The sequence below is a fragment of the Polypterus senegalus genome, chromosome 2, assembly GCF_016835505.1.
Source record: "Polypterus senegalus isolate Bchr_013 chromosome 2, ASM1683550v1, whole genome shotgun sequence".
Taxonomy (NCBI): Eukaryota; Metazoa; Chordata; class Cladistia; order Polypteriformes; family Polypteridae; genus Polypterus; species Polypterus senegalus.
The window spans coordinates 145731527-145753075 of record NC_053155.1 but is presented as its reverse complement, the minus strand read 5'-3'; positions in this window follow the sequence as shown (position 1 = coordinate 145753075).

Genomic DNA, 21549 nt, shown 5'->3' with positions numbered 1-21549 from the left:
GGAGTAAGGAGCAGACTCGGGTATAAGACATTGATCAACCCCAGTCCATTGCAAGATACATTCACACACACTTTGGGCCACTTTGGAGGACTCAATATTCGCATCTCAGAGAAAAAAAAAAGAAAACATGGATACATGCAGAGAATATACAAACTTCACACAGACACTGTCCAAGTCAAGATTCAAATATTTTTTTCTCTGGGGCTGTTAGGTTAAATGCCATGCAACCCATAACTTATAAAGTCAAATACAATTAAACAGAACACAGAGAATCCATTATACTGTAGAGCATGCTCTTTTTATCCTTAATAAATGTATCCTGATTTTCACATAGATTCACACTAGTGGGTCACATTTCACCACAGAGGATTATCTTTTCTTTCACAATATGAAGTATTCAGTTTCCTGGATGCATTGTCAAAGTATAGCTGTAAAAGGTTAAACCTTCTTTGTAGAACCTGTTCTCAGAAAAAATCTAAGTTACCTACTGATTGCATTTTGTCTAATTTTATCCCATTAAATCACGATTGAAAGGTCTTTCTAATAATCTTTAAAAAAACATATGATTAGTCAGTGTCTGGTGCCAAAAATTGTTTGAAGCAGCTAGGTTACCCAGTGTTGTGGGAGTTTGTTTCTGTGTCTTACAGTACTGTGGCAAAAAAATGTTTACATTTATTAGAGGCTGTCGATGGCAGAAGGGTAATAATAGCCAATGAATAAGACAAGTCTCTGCACAATTCATGAGACCAAGGAGCTTCTGCAAGAGCTGACAATTTAAATGAAAATGAGCTTCTAATGGAATTGGCATTCCAACTAAAACTTGCCATCTTCAAATAGAGGATTCAATTACTCCTTTCAGTTACATAGGGGTGTGGAATTATTACATATGGTGGCTTGATGATCGTGCATATATCAATCAATTAAGTGTATTCATTCTATAAAAAGCAAATTTGTTTTATCTTCATGTGTGGTAATAATGGTATATATTTTATTTGGTATATATTCACCTCCTTATTAATGGCACTGCTAAAGAGAAGCTGGGTAACCAATCTTTTGTAGAAATCCCATTTTTACTTAAAAAGATTCTAAAAATAAACAAAGATTGCAGTATCTCATATCAGAAATCAGATGTCCTTATAGCATCAACTAGCTTGCAGAACTCATTGGTTTTTTGGTACAGATTTCTCCTGCTTCCTTTCTTCTATTTTTATTCATAGTAGTGTTTCTTGAATTTAAATTTTTATACATCATCATGTAAATACTAGGGGTATACTGTACTATATTTTTAGACTGTATATTTTAAGATACTTGTTATTTTTGCATATTGCAGTATATTTTATAAACATATTAACATGGCATTGCAAACATTATCCAATATATATTGAAACATGTTCTTGACCAAGTCACAATGTGACAAAACACAAATTAAAAACATATCATTAACCACGTACAATTAAATAATAAGGCTATAAACTGAAACCAACGTTTGGAGGTAGAACTACCAACTTTAGGTGCATTACACAGATTTCTGAATAAACTGCAAACATTGGAAAGACTGTGTTTAGTGTTTTTTAGGTAAAAAGATAAGCTATAAATGACCTATCATGGGTTTGGACATACAGCATATTGTATATTTTATACACAACATATTTGGAAATTGGGCGGCACGGTGGCGCAGTGGGTAACTTTGCTGCCTTGCAGTTAGGAGACCCAGGTTTGCTTCCCAGGTCCTCCCTACGTGGAGTTTGCATGTTCTCCCCATGATTGCGTGGGTTTCCACCGGGTGCTCCGGTTTCCTCCCACAGTCCAAAGTCATGCAGTTTAGGTGTATTGGTGATCCTAAATTGTCCCTAGTGTGTGCTTGGTGTGTGTGTGGGTGTGTTTGTGTGTGTGTGCCCTGCGGTGGGCTGGCGCCCTGCCCGGGGTTTGTTTTCTGCTTTGCGCCCTGTGTTGGCTGGGATTGACTCCAGCAGAACCCTGTGACCTTGTAGTTAGAATATAGCGGTTTGGATAATGGATGGATGGATGGATATTTGGAAATTTACTTGTTGTAATATATTAAAGGAACTATATGTTTCTTTATATTTCAAAAATAATATTAAAATATACAGTATATTTGAATTACATATACGTTTCAGTGCATTGAAAGATACACCCATATATTTTTGGATATATTGAAATATGTTTCAATTTCTAAAGAGCTAATAAAATTATCATCACAAAAAATAACAAAAAAAAAACATAAGAATTAGTTCAAGTTAAACTGAAATAAAGCATCACTATTATCATTTTCTGCATGATTTTGGCATCCTTGTGATTGTATTATTTTACCTTGAACAACGTAGTAGTTACATTGCTGAGATGTCGTCCATTACTGTTCCCTCTCCATCTTTCAGCATGATTTATCACAGTGATGTAGCATGGAAATAAATATCAGTTGTGGTTATTTTGTTGCTATCATTCAGAGCAAGAATTTACAGAAGGATTAAGAATATAAATTTGCAAACAAATCAGTATCAGCAACTACACCCACAAAATATTTGGTATAAAACATGAAATGAGGGCATATGCGGTGGGGAAAATGGAGCTTAAGCCTAACCTGGAAGTCGCTTGATTTCTTTCATTTTAAATGTATAACATTTATAACCAACCCCTCCTTAATTCCAATTCAGGTCATGGCACTCACAGATTATCCTGGGCAGCTTCAGGTGGATGGCAGAAACAAACCTTGCACAGGGAATGAATCTATAACAGGGCACACTTAATCAGATACACACACCCTCATTCACACCAGATCAATTTAAACTAACAAACACACACACAAGCATCTTTATTAGCACAACGAAAGAACAAGTCTTACTTAGACAGTGCAAAGTGTATCTCAGCACATAGTCAAACACACACACACTGTAACAATTTGGACTATGGGAGAGAATTTCAGTGGCCTATAGAAACCCAAATAAACATGAAAGCATTACAGACAATGGCATTTTCAATTGATAAGAAAACAGTGCCTATTGTGATTTCTAAAAGCTGAAAATAAGGACTATGTTGAGGTTATGTTTTTGCATATTGTTAATTTTCTCAGAACAAAACAGAATTAAAACAATTGTTTGGACCAACTGGAAAATTTTCTTCACCTTTGCTGTTTGATTCTTCCTATACAATTCTTCTCTAAAACTGGTACTAACTTCGAGGTTACAGCTGGCATCTATCCCAGAAGTACTGTGTGTGAGGTAAGAGCCAGCCCTGAACAGGCAGCCATATTATTAGTTTTTATTTGGTTGACACTTTTATCCAGGATAACTACCAGGATATATATATATAAAAGTCAGTGTATCTGTGTGTGTAAGTATGTATGTTTCAGTATCACTTCCGAATGGCTGGAGCAATTTTCATGAAACCTTCTACACATGTTTCTCATTGATCGACTAAAAATACTGTAGGGTGAAATCAACCCTAACCCACCTCCTTCTGGGTAGGGTGGTGGGTGATCTTGCAGTCTTGTATGTATCTTATAATCCAGTTGACACTCGCAACGACTACCAGAGGACAAACTGGAGGTGACTGCTAGCAATCTTTATGTTTGTGCAACACCGCGCTCCTGTTGCTTTTGAAATTAAATAGAGTTGGCTGGTTCCAAGCGTCAACTGGATAATAACATCCATACAAGACCGCAAGACAAGCACATGAGTGAGCCTTCATTGTTTGTTAATTTATTTTTATTTGTTACTTTTTTTTTATTATATTTTTCATTTAGCTATGTTAGCTAGTATGAGATACAATTCGTTACACTTCTTTTATTTTTCCAACTGGAGCAGGTGAAGTGATTTGCCCATGGTCACACAGTATCAGTGATGATATCTGAACCCATGACCTCAGGGTTTGAAAGCCAAAGTGTTAAACACTACAACACACTGCCTTCGCCGCACCTTCTTCCACATCACAGTACAGTTTTCCACCTATCAGCCTAAACCATGAATCATTTGGATGTAGAAAGAAAACTGGACTTTGTGAAGAAAAAAAAAATTGAATGGATAAGCTCCACTCAAACAGTGACTATGGCCAGAATCTGAAAGTAGTTTTCTGAACATGTAGCTCATCTCGTTCAGGAGTGGCCAGGGTTTCACCCATAGTGTCTCCTTTTGCATGTATTTTGCCACTGACCTCTACTGGCCGAATTGGATGCTATGTAGGATGACCATATTTTCCAGAATTAAAATGAGGACATAGAAATAAAAAATACTACAGGGAGTGCAGTTCCCATTGTAGTTTATCTCCAAATCAGAATGGGGAGTGGGGGATAAGTGTATAAGAGTGTTGGGTGGTCCTCATTAGAGTTTCCTGCCGTATAAGTGTGAGGAATGCTTCAAGCTTACTGAGACCCAAAGTTTGGACTTTTTTCTTTGATACTGTTACAATTGTGTCTTTGTTTTTTTTTTAGCAATTTAATTTTTTTTAAATGCTTTGATTTTCTCCAGCTTCTCATTTTGTTCTCTGTTTACAATCATATTTGTTTGTTTCCTCATTATTTTTCAATTAGGATGTGTGAAGTGGGACCCGGACACAGGCAGATGGACAACATAGTTCCACCACACACCATTTATTATACAATAATATTTACAAATTTGTGCTCACGTGCACCCCCAGTGCCTCCAGCACCGTTCCCCCAAATGTCCAGGCCACACAAGTCTAATGCCTTTCTCCTGTCCGCCTCCCGTCCTCTCTCCAGTTCTGTCCTCTTCCACCCGACATCCACTGCTGACTGGAGGGAGACGGCCCGTTATATGGGAACCCGGATAGGCTCCAGCTGCTTCCCGGCAATCAGTCATGGCCACACCCCAGTGTGGTGGAAGTGCCGGCTGCGCACCCGGAAGCCGTCCGGGTGTCCCCTGTCGTCTTCCCCCCAGCACTTCCTGGTGTGGCGGAAGTGCTGGGCTCCAGGGATATGCAGGCATTGGGGCGCCGCCTGGTGGTGGCCACGGGTCCCTACAGGGCTGGGCTTCCAAGCCCTGTACCCGAGGCCCCCAACATAACCAGGACGGACGCCCCCTCGCGGTCTGGAGGAGGCACAAGCCTTCCTCCGGTCCTCCTGGGCGTCCCGGCTGGGCTCCAGCCCCGGCCTGGGACCACAGATGTTTTCGTATGACATAAGGCAGTAGTATTTTTAGCATGGCAATTCTAGAGGAGGCATACCAGCATGAGAGCAGACTTCTGTAACCTAAAAAATAACTCAAACAACTATTAATATCTGTTGTTCCTTTGATAATAACTAGAGAAATATGGAAATTCACACACCCTTCATATCACAAAAAATCTGTCAAATACTAATGTTTTATCTGCATTTTTATCACTCTTTAATTTAATATTGTTCTTTATGTATGCCACTGCTGGAGTATGTGAATTTCCCCTTGGGATTAATAAAGTATCTATCTATCTATCTATCTATCTATCTATCTATCTATCTATCTATCTATCTATCTATCTATCTATCTATCTATCTATCTATCTATCTATCTAAATAATGGGATGCTGGTGCCTGGTCTGTCTCGATTGGTATTAGGTTATTTTGATGCACTCTTAACATTGTCATCAACTGACAAAATACATTCATATAAATTGGAAATCTAAGTAAAGTGAATGCTTTGCCACTACCTACTACTCAGGAAAAAAAAATGGCACCACTTTTCATTCAAGGGGCTTTGAAGTAAAAAGGACAAGACACAATAACATAAGAAGAATACGCAAACTACACACTGTATGACTTGAAGTGCACACTGTACATTGGGTAGCAGCACTATTACATGACCAAGTGTTTGATGGGCATTACAAAAATTATTTTCTACATACATTCATGTTCTTTTTGCACCAGGATTGTACATTTCTATGAAACAGGACCATTATACTGCTTTCTTCTTTTCCACAAAGTAGAAGAAGTACATGTAGGCTTCATTGGTTGTTTCTTCAAAGTTAGTACAGCATAAAGTCTTGTGAACGATGAATTCCTGATATTGATCTCCTTCCTTTTATTCAAATTACTGTGGCTACCTTTAAAGGAGTAAATAGTAGCATTCTTTTTGTAGATTTACACTTCCCTGTGATGCATGGCCTCAACTTAGAAAGGTTTTGATGAGCTTTTGCATATTAAAAAATGTTTTTATTTTATTATGGACAATGACATTTAACCCTATTGCTAAGCAGGAAACACATGTACATACAGAGCTAAGCATATAACGAAACTGCAGGGCCGGTTGGCCCAGCCCTTAGGGAAAAATAGCACAAAGGCAATTTCACATTCTAGAAAAACGTTTTTTTAAGTTGAGTGCAGTGAGATTATGAAAGAAAATAGGAAAAACATTTTAGGTATTTTGTACAGTTTCATTTGTTATTTTTGGTCTTGACTTTTACTCTTCTTCTAACTATTTTCTATAGGTTTTATAGACTGGATTTTGAATTATTTGGATTCTCTTTTGTTTATTAAGTCTTTAATTTGTTTTTCTATTTTTCATAATTTAGTCTTCTGTTTTGGAGTTTACAATTTCTTTGAATCTTGCATTTTGGACATTTTTATTAATTTCTTTTGAATTTGACTTAATAAATTAAATATAACAGTTTTTTTTATTTATTTAGTCCAGAGGATTTGGTGGTTTTTCCTGTCTTTTTTGGAGTTTGCCTATTTAAACATAGGAATGTTATTGAGTGTTTAAGCTTTAGGTTTTTTTGCTTAATATGTAAGGCTTACATCCTAACAGGCACAGCCTTGGCATCAACAGTCATGAATTGAGGACTGACTTATGCATTGAGGACACAAAAAAGAAAAACTGGTGTAAAATGTGCAAATTGCAGTTTATTTCATAGAAAACAAGCAATGCACAAAAGTGCACTGCTTTGTATTCTTCAAGAAATAAATTAATAATCCCTGATAAAAACAGTGTAGTCAATAGGAGATGTAGGTTAAAATCTAGAATTAAAACACTGTCAGAATAGTTATTTTCCAGTCCTCTACAACTCAAGTTCTAGTGTGTCCCTCTGTTGAACCTGTCTCCTCTGTTCATCTTTTGGGTCTGCGCTGAAGACAGAGATGCTGGAAAGTGCAGTCAGCCTCTTTCATCACTTGTCCGAAAACCGCCTTCCCACCACCATTCCTCAGCATACCTGGAGACCTCCGAGTCCTGTTCCTTGTCCCTTGTCAATGTACTTTGAACATTTTGCCAGAGTGATCAGCCACTCCTGCTCCTCTCCAATGCTCAGCAGGAGCAACCCTACCCCCTTAGTATTGTTCCTCATGCTCCGTACAGGTTTTTCCCTGAGAACCTTGCCTCATTTTCTCTGCACCTTGCTCCACCATGACATAGTTTTCTTTCTTTGTCTTTTCCATGGTTTACTTCCAGTCTGATGGTTTCTTACTCTCCTGATCACTTGCTCTTAGATCCCTTTTATCCTCAGTGAGTGCAGGTGTGCCAAATGTCCTGCGGTGCTTCGATAAGGGACAGCTGCCTTCATGCACGTTAAGCATAATTAGTACATTCTCTCTCAAGCTCTCTGCAGCTGCATGGCTTTCCTCCCACACATCTACACTCACCGGGTATATGCTGCTTCACTGTTTTTATTAAAATCCTTGCCAGCCATGGACACCTAACATTTTGCACAACAACATCTGGTTGGTGACCATATATTTCACTAAATGATATTTACAACCACAGGTCAAAGTTGTGTCACCAAATAACTCAATCAACATGTTATAAGCATAAGAGTTAATAAACAAACATAAAGAGATGGGGTACCAAGTGGCCACCTTATTTATTAGCTATTTGCTTAAATAGCAAAACTTTTGTGACAGTTGGGACAAGATAACTGGTGATAGGTGATGTGCCTCTAATGTTATCTAGTTTTCAAGTGACAGTCGTTGATGCTCTTTCTGGAGATTTGTGCCAGCAGAAGGTTACAGGTCTTTACTTTATCTTCTGGTTCTGGGTATTCCAAACTGAACGCAGAAAAGGTGAACAGTTAGAAGACTGTGTACATATTCTTCCCTGTGTACCCAAGGTGAACCCAAGTAATGCATCCCCATAAGAGACACATATGACCTGTGTTACAGACAATGTAATTCTATAGTCATTAATTCTTTTCATCAATCACAAATGACAAATTTCAACTTTGCCTATGATGGTTTTGACGATCTAGATTGTCCACCGTAAATAAAGAAATTTTCTACAGAAACATCTTAAATGTATCAATTTTCTTTCACTCAAATACTCATTTGCAGTCATGTTAATTTTTTAATACATAAAGTTAAAACTATAAACACCTGTCATGTTGTTTGAATAGTATACACTGTTTAAAAAATGGTATATTGCAATAATGTTTTTATAGTACAACCCCAAATCAGAAAAAGTTGGGACAGTGTGGAAAATGTGAATAAAAAAAGAAAAAAGCAAGTTTTAAATTCTCCTCAAATTTTATTTCACTGCAGACAGTATGAACACAAAATAATTCATGTTTTTTTTGTCAACATCATTTTATTTGTAAATAAATATCCATTCTTGCCATTCAGGCTTGCAACACATTTCAAAAAAAGTTGGGACAGTACAGCATTTACCACTTTGTACAGTTCCCCTGTCTTTTAACAACACTTAAAAGACATTTAGACATTGAAGAAATCAAGTGACTAAGTGTTGCAGTTGTTAGTTTGTCCCATTCTTCCTGCAAACAACGTTTTAGGTGCACAACAGTACGGGGTCTTCGTTGACGCATTTTTCGTTTCAAAATGCGCCAAACATTCTCTATAGGAGACAAATCAGGGCTGCAGGCAGGCCAGTCAAGGATCCGCACCCTCTTCTTACGCAGCCATGCCTTTGTTATGCGCGCAGTATGTGGTTTGGCATTGTCTTGCTGAAATAAGCACGGGCGTCCCTGGAAAAGACGTCGTCTTGAAGGCAGCATTTGTTCCTCCAAAACTGAGATATACTTCTTAGCATTGATGGTGCCATCACAGAAGTGCAAGTTACCTTTGCCGAAGGCACTGACACAACCCATACCATGACAGACCCTGGCTTTTGGACTTGTATCTGGTAACAGTCTGGATGGTCCTTTTACTCTTTGGTCCGCAGCACACGGCGTCCATTTCTTCCAAAAAAGATGTGAAAAACCGATTCGTCTGACCACAATACACGTTTCCACTGCACAATGGACAATCCCAGATGCCTCCGAGCCCAGAGAAGTCGACAACGCTTCTGGACACTATTTATGTAGGGCTTCCTTTTGGCACAGTACAGTTTTAGCTGGCATTTCCTAATGTAACTACGTACTGTAGTGCTTGAGAGTGACTTCCTAAAGTAGTCCTGAGCCCACGCAGTTATATCATTTATTGATGAATGACGGTTTTTAATGCAGTGCCGTCTGATGGCTCGAAGATCACGGCCATTCAGTTTAGGCTTCGCCTTGGCCTTTGCGCACAGTAATTTCTCCAGATTCCCTGATTCTTTTCACTATGTTATGCACTGTAGAGGGAGAAATGCCCAAATCTCTTCCTATCTGTCTTTGAGAAATGTTTTTCTTTATCATTTCAAAGATTTTTGCTCGCACTTGGTGGCATACTGGCGATCCTCTACCCATCTTTGCTCCTAAAAGAGTAGGCCTTTCCTCGATGCTGCTTTTGTACCGAATCATGATTGCAATCACCTGTTAACATCACCAGTTTTAAATCACATCATTATTTAGTTATTATACCTCATTACTACCCCTGAATTGCCCCCATCCCAACTTTTTTGGAATGTGTTGCAAGCCTGAATGACAAGAATGGATGTTTATTTACAAATCAAATGATGTTGACCAAAAAAACATGAATTATCTTGTGTTCATACTGTCTGCAATGAAATAAAAGTTGAGGGAAATTTGTAAATTACTGCTTTATTTTTTTATTCACATTTTCCACACTGTCCCAACTTTTTCTGATTTGGGGTTGTACATATTTACTTTATCTATTGATTTAGGTTAAAATTTTGATTCAGTAATAGACAATATATCCTAAGACAATGAGACATTTTACCTGCTCCTACCTCAGACTGAACTTTGTAGACAAAGTTTTTCCTTGAACCTTAAACCAATGCAAGACCTTTTCCTCAGAGTAGTTAGTTGATCATGTCTTTCCTTATAACTTCTGTGTCAGTATTCTCTTAGCCATTATTCCTTGAAAAACATCAGGAAGTAAAGCCACACTACCATCAGAGCTATTCAAAAAATTCACAACCATCAGATATTACATAAAATCAGTAAGATCTCTTTCCTGAGAGGGTAGGCAACATAATGACCAACTGGGTCTGCCCGGCTCTTTAACGCATTATCTCAAAAATGATGGGATGTTCGCATCTGCATAAAAGCAACTTACTCAATATTGTTTGTACTTCTCATTTTCACAAATGTTTCTTTTGCTAGGTGCCTGCATGCTGTATAGATTAATTTAGTTTTCATTTGTCAAGTTCTAAAAACTTGACAGCTCATTTTCATCCATTTTAAAGTCTATGAAATGTTTCCGTTGCATTTGCAGTTATATAGTGGTTAGCCAAGCTGCCTCATGCATACAGAGTTCTCCATTTAAATCCCACATCTGATATTTGTCTGTTTGTATTTTGCATGTTCTTCCTGTTTCTTTTTTTCTGTTGCATTCTCCAAGTCCCCAAAGACATGCATGTTATGTTAACTATAAACTGGAAATGTATATGGTTTAAGTGAACATGGGTATGTATGTGTGTGAGCCCTGCAGCCCTGCACCACAGTAACAACTTTACAACATGTACCCTATTTTGGATTAAGTGTGATTTTTGCATGATATTAACTTACAAAGATCTATATATATATAATTCACTAAGGGCACGCAAGACAGACAGCCACGCCCACCAACTCACAGAGCCCTGCCTGCCAACTCTAAGATCATGGGATACACTTGACAGAGCCCCGCCCGCCAACTCTAACCCTCCTACTGTGTCATGGGATACACACGACAGAGCCACGCACGGCAACTGTAATCGTCCTCCCACATCCAGCGTTGCTCTCGAGGCATGTGCACTGCCTGCTCATGTGCCAGCACGCAACAATTCACCAAACACAGCCTCAGTCGCTTTCGTCTGTGCAAAAGTCCACATGCACCTCTTAGCCATGTTGACTTTTTACCGCAAGCAAGACAGAGAGCCCCGCCCGCCAACTCTAACAGAGCCCTGCCCATGGGTTACACACGAAAGAGCCACGAACGCCCACTCTAACCCTCCTCCCACGTCATGGGGAACGCACGACAAGGCCACGCCCGCCAACTATCACCCTATGCAGGCTTCCAGCATCGCTCTCAAGGCAATTATATGGTGACATCGACTTCTCAATTGTCACTCTGGAACAACTAAGTACGCAAGCTATATTAAGTGTCACCAAAGAAGACTCACTACACCTTAATGAACAGGTGCTGAAACTTATCCCTAACGACAAAATAACTTTCACCACCGTTGACTCCATCGTCACAGACAATCCCTGCATATCAACTTGCATTCCCCGAAGAATTTCTTAATAGTCTTACTCCCACTAGCATGCCTCTGCATAAACTCAACATTAAAACTAGTTCAGTCATCATACTTCTCAGGAACCTCATGCCAGCAAAAGGTCTCTGTAATGGCACTAGACTTTCTGTTACCAGCATTCACCGCAATGTACTGGAGTGTAAGACTATCACATCTGCTACCTAACAAACTGTCTTTATTCCCCGGATTTCCCTGACCCCCATCAGATTCTAATTTGCCTTTTACTTTAACACGCACACAATTTCCTGTTAGATTGGCATTTGCAATGACTATTTATAAGGCACAAAGACAAACTTTCAAAAAAATATGCCTGTATCTGCCAAAACTTGTTTTCACTCAGGGACAATTGTATGTTACTCTCTCCAGAGTTCCATCTTTTCATTCACTGACAGTTGTATCCTGAAAACCCTCCCCATTTGGACAACTGTGTCTTTAAGTAAGTGTTCACTCATCAATAAATAATTATATGCGGCATATTCCACGCCGTGGGTTGGCTAGTATTATAATACTTCCATGGGAGAATTAAAGAAAAAAAAGAAGTTAAAAAACACACATCCAAAATTTATAAAATAAAAATGTTTTTTATACAATCAGATAAAACACAAAACAAAATTGGTATAAAAAAATCTGCTATAAATTGTGTAAAAAAATCCAAGAATCCTTTTTTATTAACATCAACATTTTCTTTTTTTTTTATTAATTTTATTACAATCCATACAAAACAATCAAGTTTTTACAAAAAGAAGAATTGAGTTAAGAACAGATCAATCCCCACCCCTGAGAGAGAGAGCAAGCCAACAGTGTAGTGAATGCCATCACAATTTGTTTGTCTTTCTCCACTTTAAGCCCCTCTGGAAGAACCCCAAACACAGCTGTTAATGGGTTAGGAGGGATTGTGAGTCCAAGGCTGTCTGAGAGGTAATTAAAAATTTTTGTCCAGAATAATGTTAATTTGGTGCAGGCCCAGACATGTGACCCAGTGAGGCTGGGCTCTTGGCTGCAACGTTCGCAGGTTGGATCATGCCCTGGAAACATTTTGGAGAGTTTTAGTAGAGACAGATGTGCTCGATATATAATTTTGAGTTGTATAATTGTATGCTTTGCGCATATGGAGCTCGAGTGAATTCTCTGCATTGCTACTTTCCACTCCTTTTCTGATATATTAATTTAGAGATCTTTTTCTCAGTGTCCCCTTGGATCTTTGAAAGAAAGGGATTGTAAAATAATTTTATATATTGTAGAGATGGAGTCTAATTCCTTGAGATTGAGCATATTTTTTCCAGCGTGGATGAGGGTGCAAGATGAGGAAAATCTGGAAGGTTCTGTTTAACAAAGTTCAAACATCAACATTTTCAATCAATTAATCTTTATTTTGTATATTTCTGTTTATTACACCATCTTAAGGTACTTTTCAGGACAAAGAAGATTAGAAAACAGTATCAATTGGACCAACTTATTAGGGAAGTTAAATTAAAAGTGGAATACTAGTTGAGACAGGAACGAAGTGGTGTTGATAAGACCTGACATTTAATGTATTTTAAAAATGAATGAAGTAGTGCAAAATAACCACAATTTTAAGAATTACATGATAATGATGGATGTTTACAAGTCAAATAGCTTGTTATACACATAAATTAACATTGCATAATTAAATACAAACAAGACATACACATTGGATACACTAGTGAAAGCCATTTGGGAGAAAAGCAAGATTGGAAGTGAGGTGGGTTAGGAGAAATGGTAGGATTTTGGCGAGCAGCCATTCAATGGTCAGTGGATACATTTAGAAAGTCCTTCTTAAAGCACAGCCTACTAGGATAAGACCCTGGGGGCAGACACAGGACAGATTTTGGGGATTGTATCAGGCAGCCTGGTGATATCTGGGAATTCTCAAGGAGGTGTTCTAACAATTTTTTGAGGATAAGCATGCCTTTTACGTACTGTATGCTGCCACTGTGACTAACATCAGGATAAGTAAAGTGAAGGTAATGTTAAAGTGATAGGCAAGAACTTAAATGTCTGCACTATATACAGTATATTTTTTCATTAAAACATATGTACTACATATAATGTAAAACATGCTGTACTTAACCGTTTAAAAAGTATTCATTTATCTGTTCAACCACAGATAGATAATGCAGAGTCATTTCACTGACTTTGTCTTAAATTTAGATATATCAATAATGAATACAACAAATGTTATTTACTATTTTTATTGTGAATTAAAACCATTGTCTAAATATTTCAAAGGAAAAACGAAGGAGTGAAAAGATACAGGGTGTCAACATATCTAAGAGATGTAAGAATTTACTTTATAAAGTGGGCAGTGAAGTATATGAACATAATAAATGTTTACTTAATTATATAGAGCAGAAAATGTTTATCAGCCTAAAGAAAAAGTGATTAAGCTATAAATATGCCCAAAGACCTATACTAGCAAAGGCAACACATGAAATAAATATTAATTGCTTTGTAGCATCAAAATATAATTTCAACTAGTAATTAAATGCCAATACAAGACCCATTTTGCTTAATATTAATTTTAATTATTTTCGACATTACAGAGTAGCAGTGATTTAGGTATAATAAGTACAGCAGAAGTGTGAAAATTGGATCTCAGGGTTTATGTCAGGTCTTAAAGTAGGGTAAAATGCAGAGACAATAGTGCATGTTTTGGATAAAAAAATGAATTCCACTAAATTTAATATATATATAAGTTTGTGCTTTGTGGAAACATTTCACTCCTGGGTGTCTTCACATCTGTGGAGCCACATAAGTTTGGAACAACCTGATCTTTCTTAAACATGCTATTCTTATCTCTGTAAAGTAATAGCCATAAACTAACGGACAAACACTTTGTCCTGCTGTAAAGAATGCAAACATCGCTAAAGAAATAACAGAATAAGATGTTGGATCAATCTTGCAAAAAATATTAGGAAACAAAATCATATGAAGAGTGAAAGCGGGAATGATGTAAACACTCATGTGAGCAAAATGCATCAACAATACCTTTCTGGCTTGAATATTGGCTAAATGTATAACTCCACTACTTTTTCCTTCACAGTAAATCAGTATGTGTGTAACAAGAATTACTAGCAAACAGAACATAATGTAAATCATGGCAGTAATGGTGTCAGGAGAAATAACCATTTGTGGAAACAGATCAAGGAAGTAGCAACCCATTGAAGAGCAAAGGAATAATGAAGTGCTAACTACAGTGTATTCGCTGATCAGGAATATCCCCGGTTGCAATGCTGACAGGAACCACAGTGTGAGAAAAATCCTTTTATGAGTGTGACTTCCAAAGATGCTGTAATACTTAAAAGGAAAACAAATTGCAATACATCTATCAAGAGCCATAACAGACATAGAGATTATCTCATTTCCCATTAATGTTTTGGTGATCAAACGAAAAAGTGAACACAGAGGTCTAATTACAGCTACTTTTTGGGAATGTATTATATTTATTACTGTCTGCAAGCAAAAATAGCTAATATTACTGACTAAAAAATTAACTAACAGAGCATACCTAAATTCGTCTTTCAGCTTTGTATCGGATAAAATTATAAATATGACAAAGCCTCCAGAAACAAGCATTAAGAAACTGGATATTCCTGATAGAATGGAAATAAATTCATACTGCAGTTCAGTAACAGGACTGTCTGAAGAAGTAGTATTTAATCCATTTTGTAAGCTCTGGTTGTTGCAGCTAGAAAAGGCCATCATGTTGAGTATTTTCCTAATTTACAAGTAGGCAGAAATCTCTGAAAGGTGACAGGAAGAAAAAGTACAATTGTAAGATACTGTAAAATCAGCATTTATTAAATAATCATGCTTTGATATGAGCAGCCTTGCAACTAAATTGCAGAGCTACTGTTTACATCATTAAAAAAATGAAAAACAGTTGATAAACAAATATTTACATTTTTTTTTTTAATATTTTCCTCTTAATTAGTCCATACATGAGCATGAAGGCAATAAAATAAATTAAAACATGCTATGTAGAACACTGGAGACTTATTTTCAGTACATACAAATATACAATTTTCATTTAACATCCCAAAGGTGCACATCTTAAGTTAATTGATTCTAAATATGAAAATGACTATTTGCATTAGAGTATTAGAATACTTTTGATTAAATCAGGACACTCAGCTGCCCAACAATGCTCAACAATCCTATTAACTTAATTTCTACAAAATTCAAAGTCTTTCAGCATTGGTCAAATAAAGGTAGGTATTGCCATACGAACACAAAACACAAAATAAAAAAAATGAATCATCATATATGTGACATGTCTTTGGAATAGATCAAACACTGAATATATGCTAAAAAAGTTAATGAGACCTGAATGTATGAATTTTAAAAGGTAAGTTATGTCCATCCACTTTAAACAGAGCATTTGTGGGACTTGTTTGAGTAGACATAGTTCTCGTGCATTATATCTAGTTATGTTTTTTTCCATATGAGAGTGTATGAATATCTACTTTGTCAGAAATTGATGCTCATAGTAGTTATAAGGTGGTCATGTCACATTGGTTTTCACCCACATGTAATGCTTTTAGTGAAAAACCATACGGTTTGTATAATCCACAGTGAATTTTCTATATACTTTGCTTATAGTGCACATCTGCTTCACTCTGCAATCTGAATTAAACTATTAATCATTGTTTTGGAATCAGCATTCTTGTATACTAGTCTTTGATGTTTCCCTTCTTATTTTTTAAGCATGGATCATCTAATTATTAGCTGGGGAGTCCTCATGAAGCCACCACTGTTTTAATATTATCATTGAAATGCAACCTGCTTATGCCATACAATAAATGATGGTGGAATTTTGGGAAAAGATTTATATATTTCTTATATATTGTATGTGTATTGACTTTAACCACATTAATAGTGTAAATTGTAAGGCCTTTTTGAATGTCGATTCGATTTTGGATCCATTATAATACATTTAAATTATCATGAACATCTCATTAATTAGTGGGCTGCATGGTGGCGCAGTGGTAGCGCTGCTGCCTCGCGGTAAGGAGACCTGGGTTTGCTTCCAAGGTCCTCCCTGTGTGGAGTTTGCATGTTCTCCCTGTGTCTGCATGGGTTTCCAAAGACATGCAGGTTAGGTGCATTGGTGATCCTACATTGTCCCTAGTGTGTGCTTGATGTGGGGGTGTGTGTGCCCTGCGGTGGGCTGGTGCCAGGCCCAAGTTTGTTCCTGCCTTGCGCCCTGTGCTGGCTGGGATTGGCAGACCCCTGTGTTAGGATATAGTGGTTTGGACAATGACTGACTGACTGACTGATCTCATTAATTACTCCATTTTATGAACTTGCTGATTGAAATATGGGGCTACTGAGGCCAAAATGTATGCCAACAGCATCAGGTCCAAGGTAAGAATGACCTACTTTAAGAACGAACTGGACAATGTCCATTAAAGGATACATAGAACATTTAAGGACGGCTAATTTATTGTTTTCCATGTGGGAGGAAAACCAGAGATTGACTGTACATTTAGTAACTTGGCTGGGAATTAAACTTTGTTTCCTAAATCTGAGGAGCCAACCACAGAACAGCAAGAAGTCTACTGTGCATGCAAGTTTTGAAAATAACCAAACAATATATTATTAAAATACAGCATGGATAAGATTTGTTATATTTTATTTCCTGCCATTACAATATTTTTACTTTCTTATGGTAGTTATGTTTGTATTTCTTAAATGCAAAATCTGCTATGTAACTAAACAAATATAGTTGAGTTTAATTTTCATTATAAAATAAATAATTAGAAAGAAAACAGCAAATTAGAATTCAGGACTGAAAATGCTTACCTTATTAAATGAGGAGTTAAAATTCTTATGAAGCACAAATGTATATATCTTCTCAGAGTTTCATTGCTTGTTTGAAAACAATTGCATAATTAAATTATATAATTATTTAAGAAAAATGCAAAAAAAGAAAAAAAAAACAAAAAACAAAAAAAGGAAATCTCAGACTACTTAACCAGTACAGCATATATGTATACATATGTATTTATGTAAATGCAATAATTACATTTACTATGAGTATTAAAGGTAGTTATTGATGTCTTTTTTAGGCATTGATATATTTTTATCACTAAAAACATAATACGGACTATGTTTATCAATTTTCTTTACTCACATTTGCTTTCTTTGGTGCTCTGTGAAGTCAATGTAGCTTTTAACCCTTCTTATTATTTCTGAGAATAAATAACCTTTCATACTGCTCCCAGCTGTTTTACTTTAAAGTTAATTTGGTCATGCGGAAAAGTAGCACCTTTTAGGATAGTAATTCTATACTGTGTCATTCAAGCTAATTTAACACCTTGAAAATTACAATTGACTCTCGCAGACTTTGTATTTTACTTACAGTATATGAAGCAAAGATGGTCCCCATAGTAGTAAACAGCTATAAAATGTGTGTTCTTCTGTTGCAATATCAAATTTGTTATTGTTTTAAGTCATAGATATTTAAGCACAGTGTTCAGAGTACTTTAACTAAATATTAACTTATAATGTACACAGCAAGATATATGCTGCATTATATATATCATAGTCTAAAATGTGAAAAATGTAATAAATCTCCATTAAAGAAAACAAGTCAGACATTACTCTGAAATTGTTTATGAAGCTACTATTTTGCCATGTGAAACATGAAACTTAAAAGTGACATACTACTAACATCCATGAAGAATCTAAAATGCAAAACTGTGCCAAAATAAAACTCTTCAGCTTTTGTTTGACTAGACAGTGTAAGTGTTGTTATTCATCACAGACCTTCTTTCGATAAGCTTCAAGTGGCATGTGATCCAATTAATCATCAAGTTTCTTCTCATAGTCCAAAGATACTTAATTGGACTAAATGGCAGGAACTGTGAATGCATACAGTAATAAGAAATATTGCATTATTCTCTAGACAGAACATTTTAAGAGTGAAATAAAGTAGGTTTTATACTGTGTACTGTCAACTACAAACCTATTCTTTTTAAGTTCAAAACAGAATGGAAGTATGTTACAGTAACCTCTTTTAGTACATAGTTTATGCATACTTTTATTCTAATTAACTAAAATCAGTTACTGCTTTATTTTTATAGTATATATAGTAAAAGTATAAATGTCCTTCTGCCACTTTATATTTGTGTAGCTCATTTACATTTTCTTTAAACAGTAATTAATTAGCAAAAATCATATATTAAAGAATGCAAATATATTGCTTAAAAGGTAAAAAATAAATTTACCATGTAATATATATTTACATTAAGAAGAAATAGGCTTCTTCATTCCAAGAAAAAACTATTTTACAGGGCACAAAAGAAAAATAGGTAGGCAGTAAGTGTTTATTTTCTCATGAAAACATAATAAAATATTAAAATAAACATATACAACACTGATGCAATTAAAAGTAAAAAGAATTTCAGTATTTTCCAAAAACATTTTGATATCTTGTGAGATGGCTAAAACAACACCGGTTTGGTTCCAAACCTCTCCTTGTGACAAGGCAGCCAAGCCATGCATTTGTTAAATTCAACCAACTGCACAGCTGATCCAGAATTAATGAGGTAGTGATTAAGTGTGCCAGGTTGCTAGTGGTGTAAAGTAACAAATAAATAAAAACATTGGATTGTAACTACAAGTACTGGGGTGCCTTAGGGATACATTTAGAAATAATTAAGCTAACATAAATCTTAATTTTTTTTATCAACCAGGCTAGTCAGCGAGAAACATCACACCAAACCGAATATTCAAGATGTAGTGCTGAAGATGTCATTACGAAAGTATTAATCATTGAAATAAATGTTATTTTTGAAAAGGACAAAGGCAGATGGACCAGAAGATAAATGTTCCAAAAATGGAAAGTCAAAAAGCATCATAAAAAAGCAGGCACAGGGTAACAATGAGAGTTCAGAATACTATGATAGCACAACCAAAAACAAGCCGAAAATCTTAGTCAAAAGGCAGTAGACAAAAGCTCAGAGTTCTAAATCAGAATTCAAAATGCAAATAAACCATGAGTAGTCATGAATATTTTAAAATTCTATACGCTTAGACACTGTGAGTTGAGTGCCGTGATCTCACATGTTAAATGGCATGTGTGTCATGTGTCCAGCAACAACTGTAGCAACACTTAAACAACAAGATGGCACCCATAAAAAATCAAAATGGTGCTGCAGTAAAGTAATATACTAATAAAATAATTACTTAAATACAGAGCATGTAGGAAATATCCCAGAGAATCATGACACTTCCAGAGTCAAAACAGAAATTTGAAAAAACAGGGCCATTTGAGGACAGATAACTATCATGGATCTTGTCACAACAAAGCTCTAAAAAGGGAATATTCATTTAAAAAACACACAAAAACCTAGACTGCCCCATATTTCAGGTCTAAGCAGCTTAGCCCCGAATTCAAAGACAAACAAAGCTTGCACAGGCCCAACAATGGAGCTCAGTGTTTTAAATAATCAAAGATAAAAATGTTTTACAAGTACAATAAACAAACAAGAGAGAAACCATGAATGCCTGATCCCATGGACAACAAAAACAAAGTTCCTTTATATTTTTACTTTATTTACAGAAAGAGAAATAACATAAAGGTAAAACATGAAAAATGCAAAAAAAAAATAAAAAAAATAAATGCCAAAAAGGAAAAAAAATCCAAAGCAAACAAATCCAAATTGCAAAATATTGCCAATATTACCTTTGGAGAGAAGCAGGAGCCAATGCAAATAAAATCATAACACAGGAATACAGAAATCAAAGGCAATGTCAAAGCTGCTAATTCACCAAGAGCTTTGGTTTAAATACTGCTGGAGTTAGCATTCCAGCTCCATAATTAGGGAGTCCTGCTTCTTTAGGCTCCATATACAGGAGGGAGGGCAGATACTTAACTAAACTACATACAGTACAGGCCAAAAGTTTGGACACACCTCCTCATTCAATGTGTTTTCTTTATTTTCATTACCCTTTACATTGGTAGATTCTCACTGAAGGCATCAAAACTATGAATGAACACATGTGGAGTTATGTACTTAACAAAAAAAGGTGAAAAAACTGAAAACATGTTTTATATTCTAGTTTCTTCAAAATAGCCACCCTTTGCTCTGATTACTGCTTTGCACACTCTTGGCATTCTCTCGATGAGCTTCAACAGGTAGTCACCTGAAATGGTTTTCACTTCACAGATGTGCCTTATCGGGGTTATTTAGTGGAATTTCTTGCTTTATCAATGGGGTTGGGACCAGCAGTTGTGTTGTGCAGAAGTCAGGTTAGTTGGACGATCATTTATTTTTCAACAGGACAATGACCCCAAACACACCTCCAGGCTGTGTAAGGGCTATTTGACCAAGAAGGAGAGTGATGGAGTGCTGTAAATGGTCATGAAAATAAAGAAAACACATTGAATGAGGAGGTGTGTCCAAACTTTTGGCCTGTATTGTATATGAAATTGTGGGTGCAGTGTATAATTGGCTTTAAAGCCAGAACATGAGTGGCCAAAAGGACCAGATCAAATGAATGATTCACTTTCTTAAGATGACCTAAAATTAAAATGTATGCAGTTTCTGACAACATTTATAGCTGTGTTTGTCCAAAATTACTAAAGATCTGTAGCTTTTAGCTTGCTTCATATATAGTATGAAACATTTTCAAATGATTCCCCAATTCAAATATCTTCATTTTAAAAGTTTTAGTAAAATTCAAAGCAAAACAAAGAAAAGAAATGCTCTTGTTTAAAGAAACTTTTTAAGGCTTATTTATCTTGTTTCATTTCTTTACAGGTTTGGTCATACAGTCACAATTTCAAATGTCCATATCAAAATAAAGTATCTATCTATCTATCTATCTATCTATCTATCTATCTATCTATCTATCTATCTATCTATCTATCTATCTATCTATCTATCTATCTATCTATCTATCTATCTATTTATCTATCTATCTAAAATGGTCAGAAAACTGTATGCCAATACCC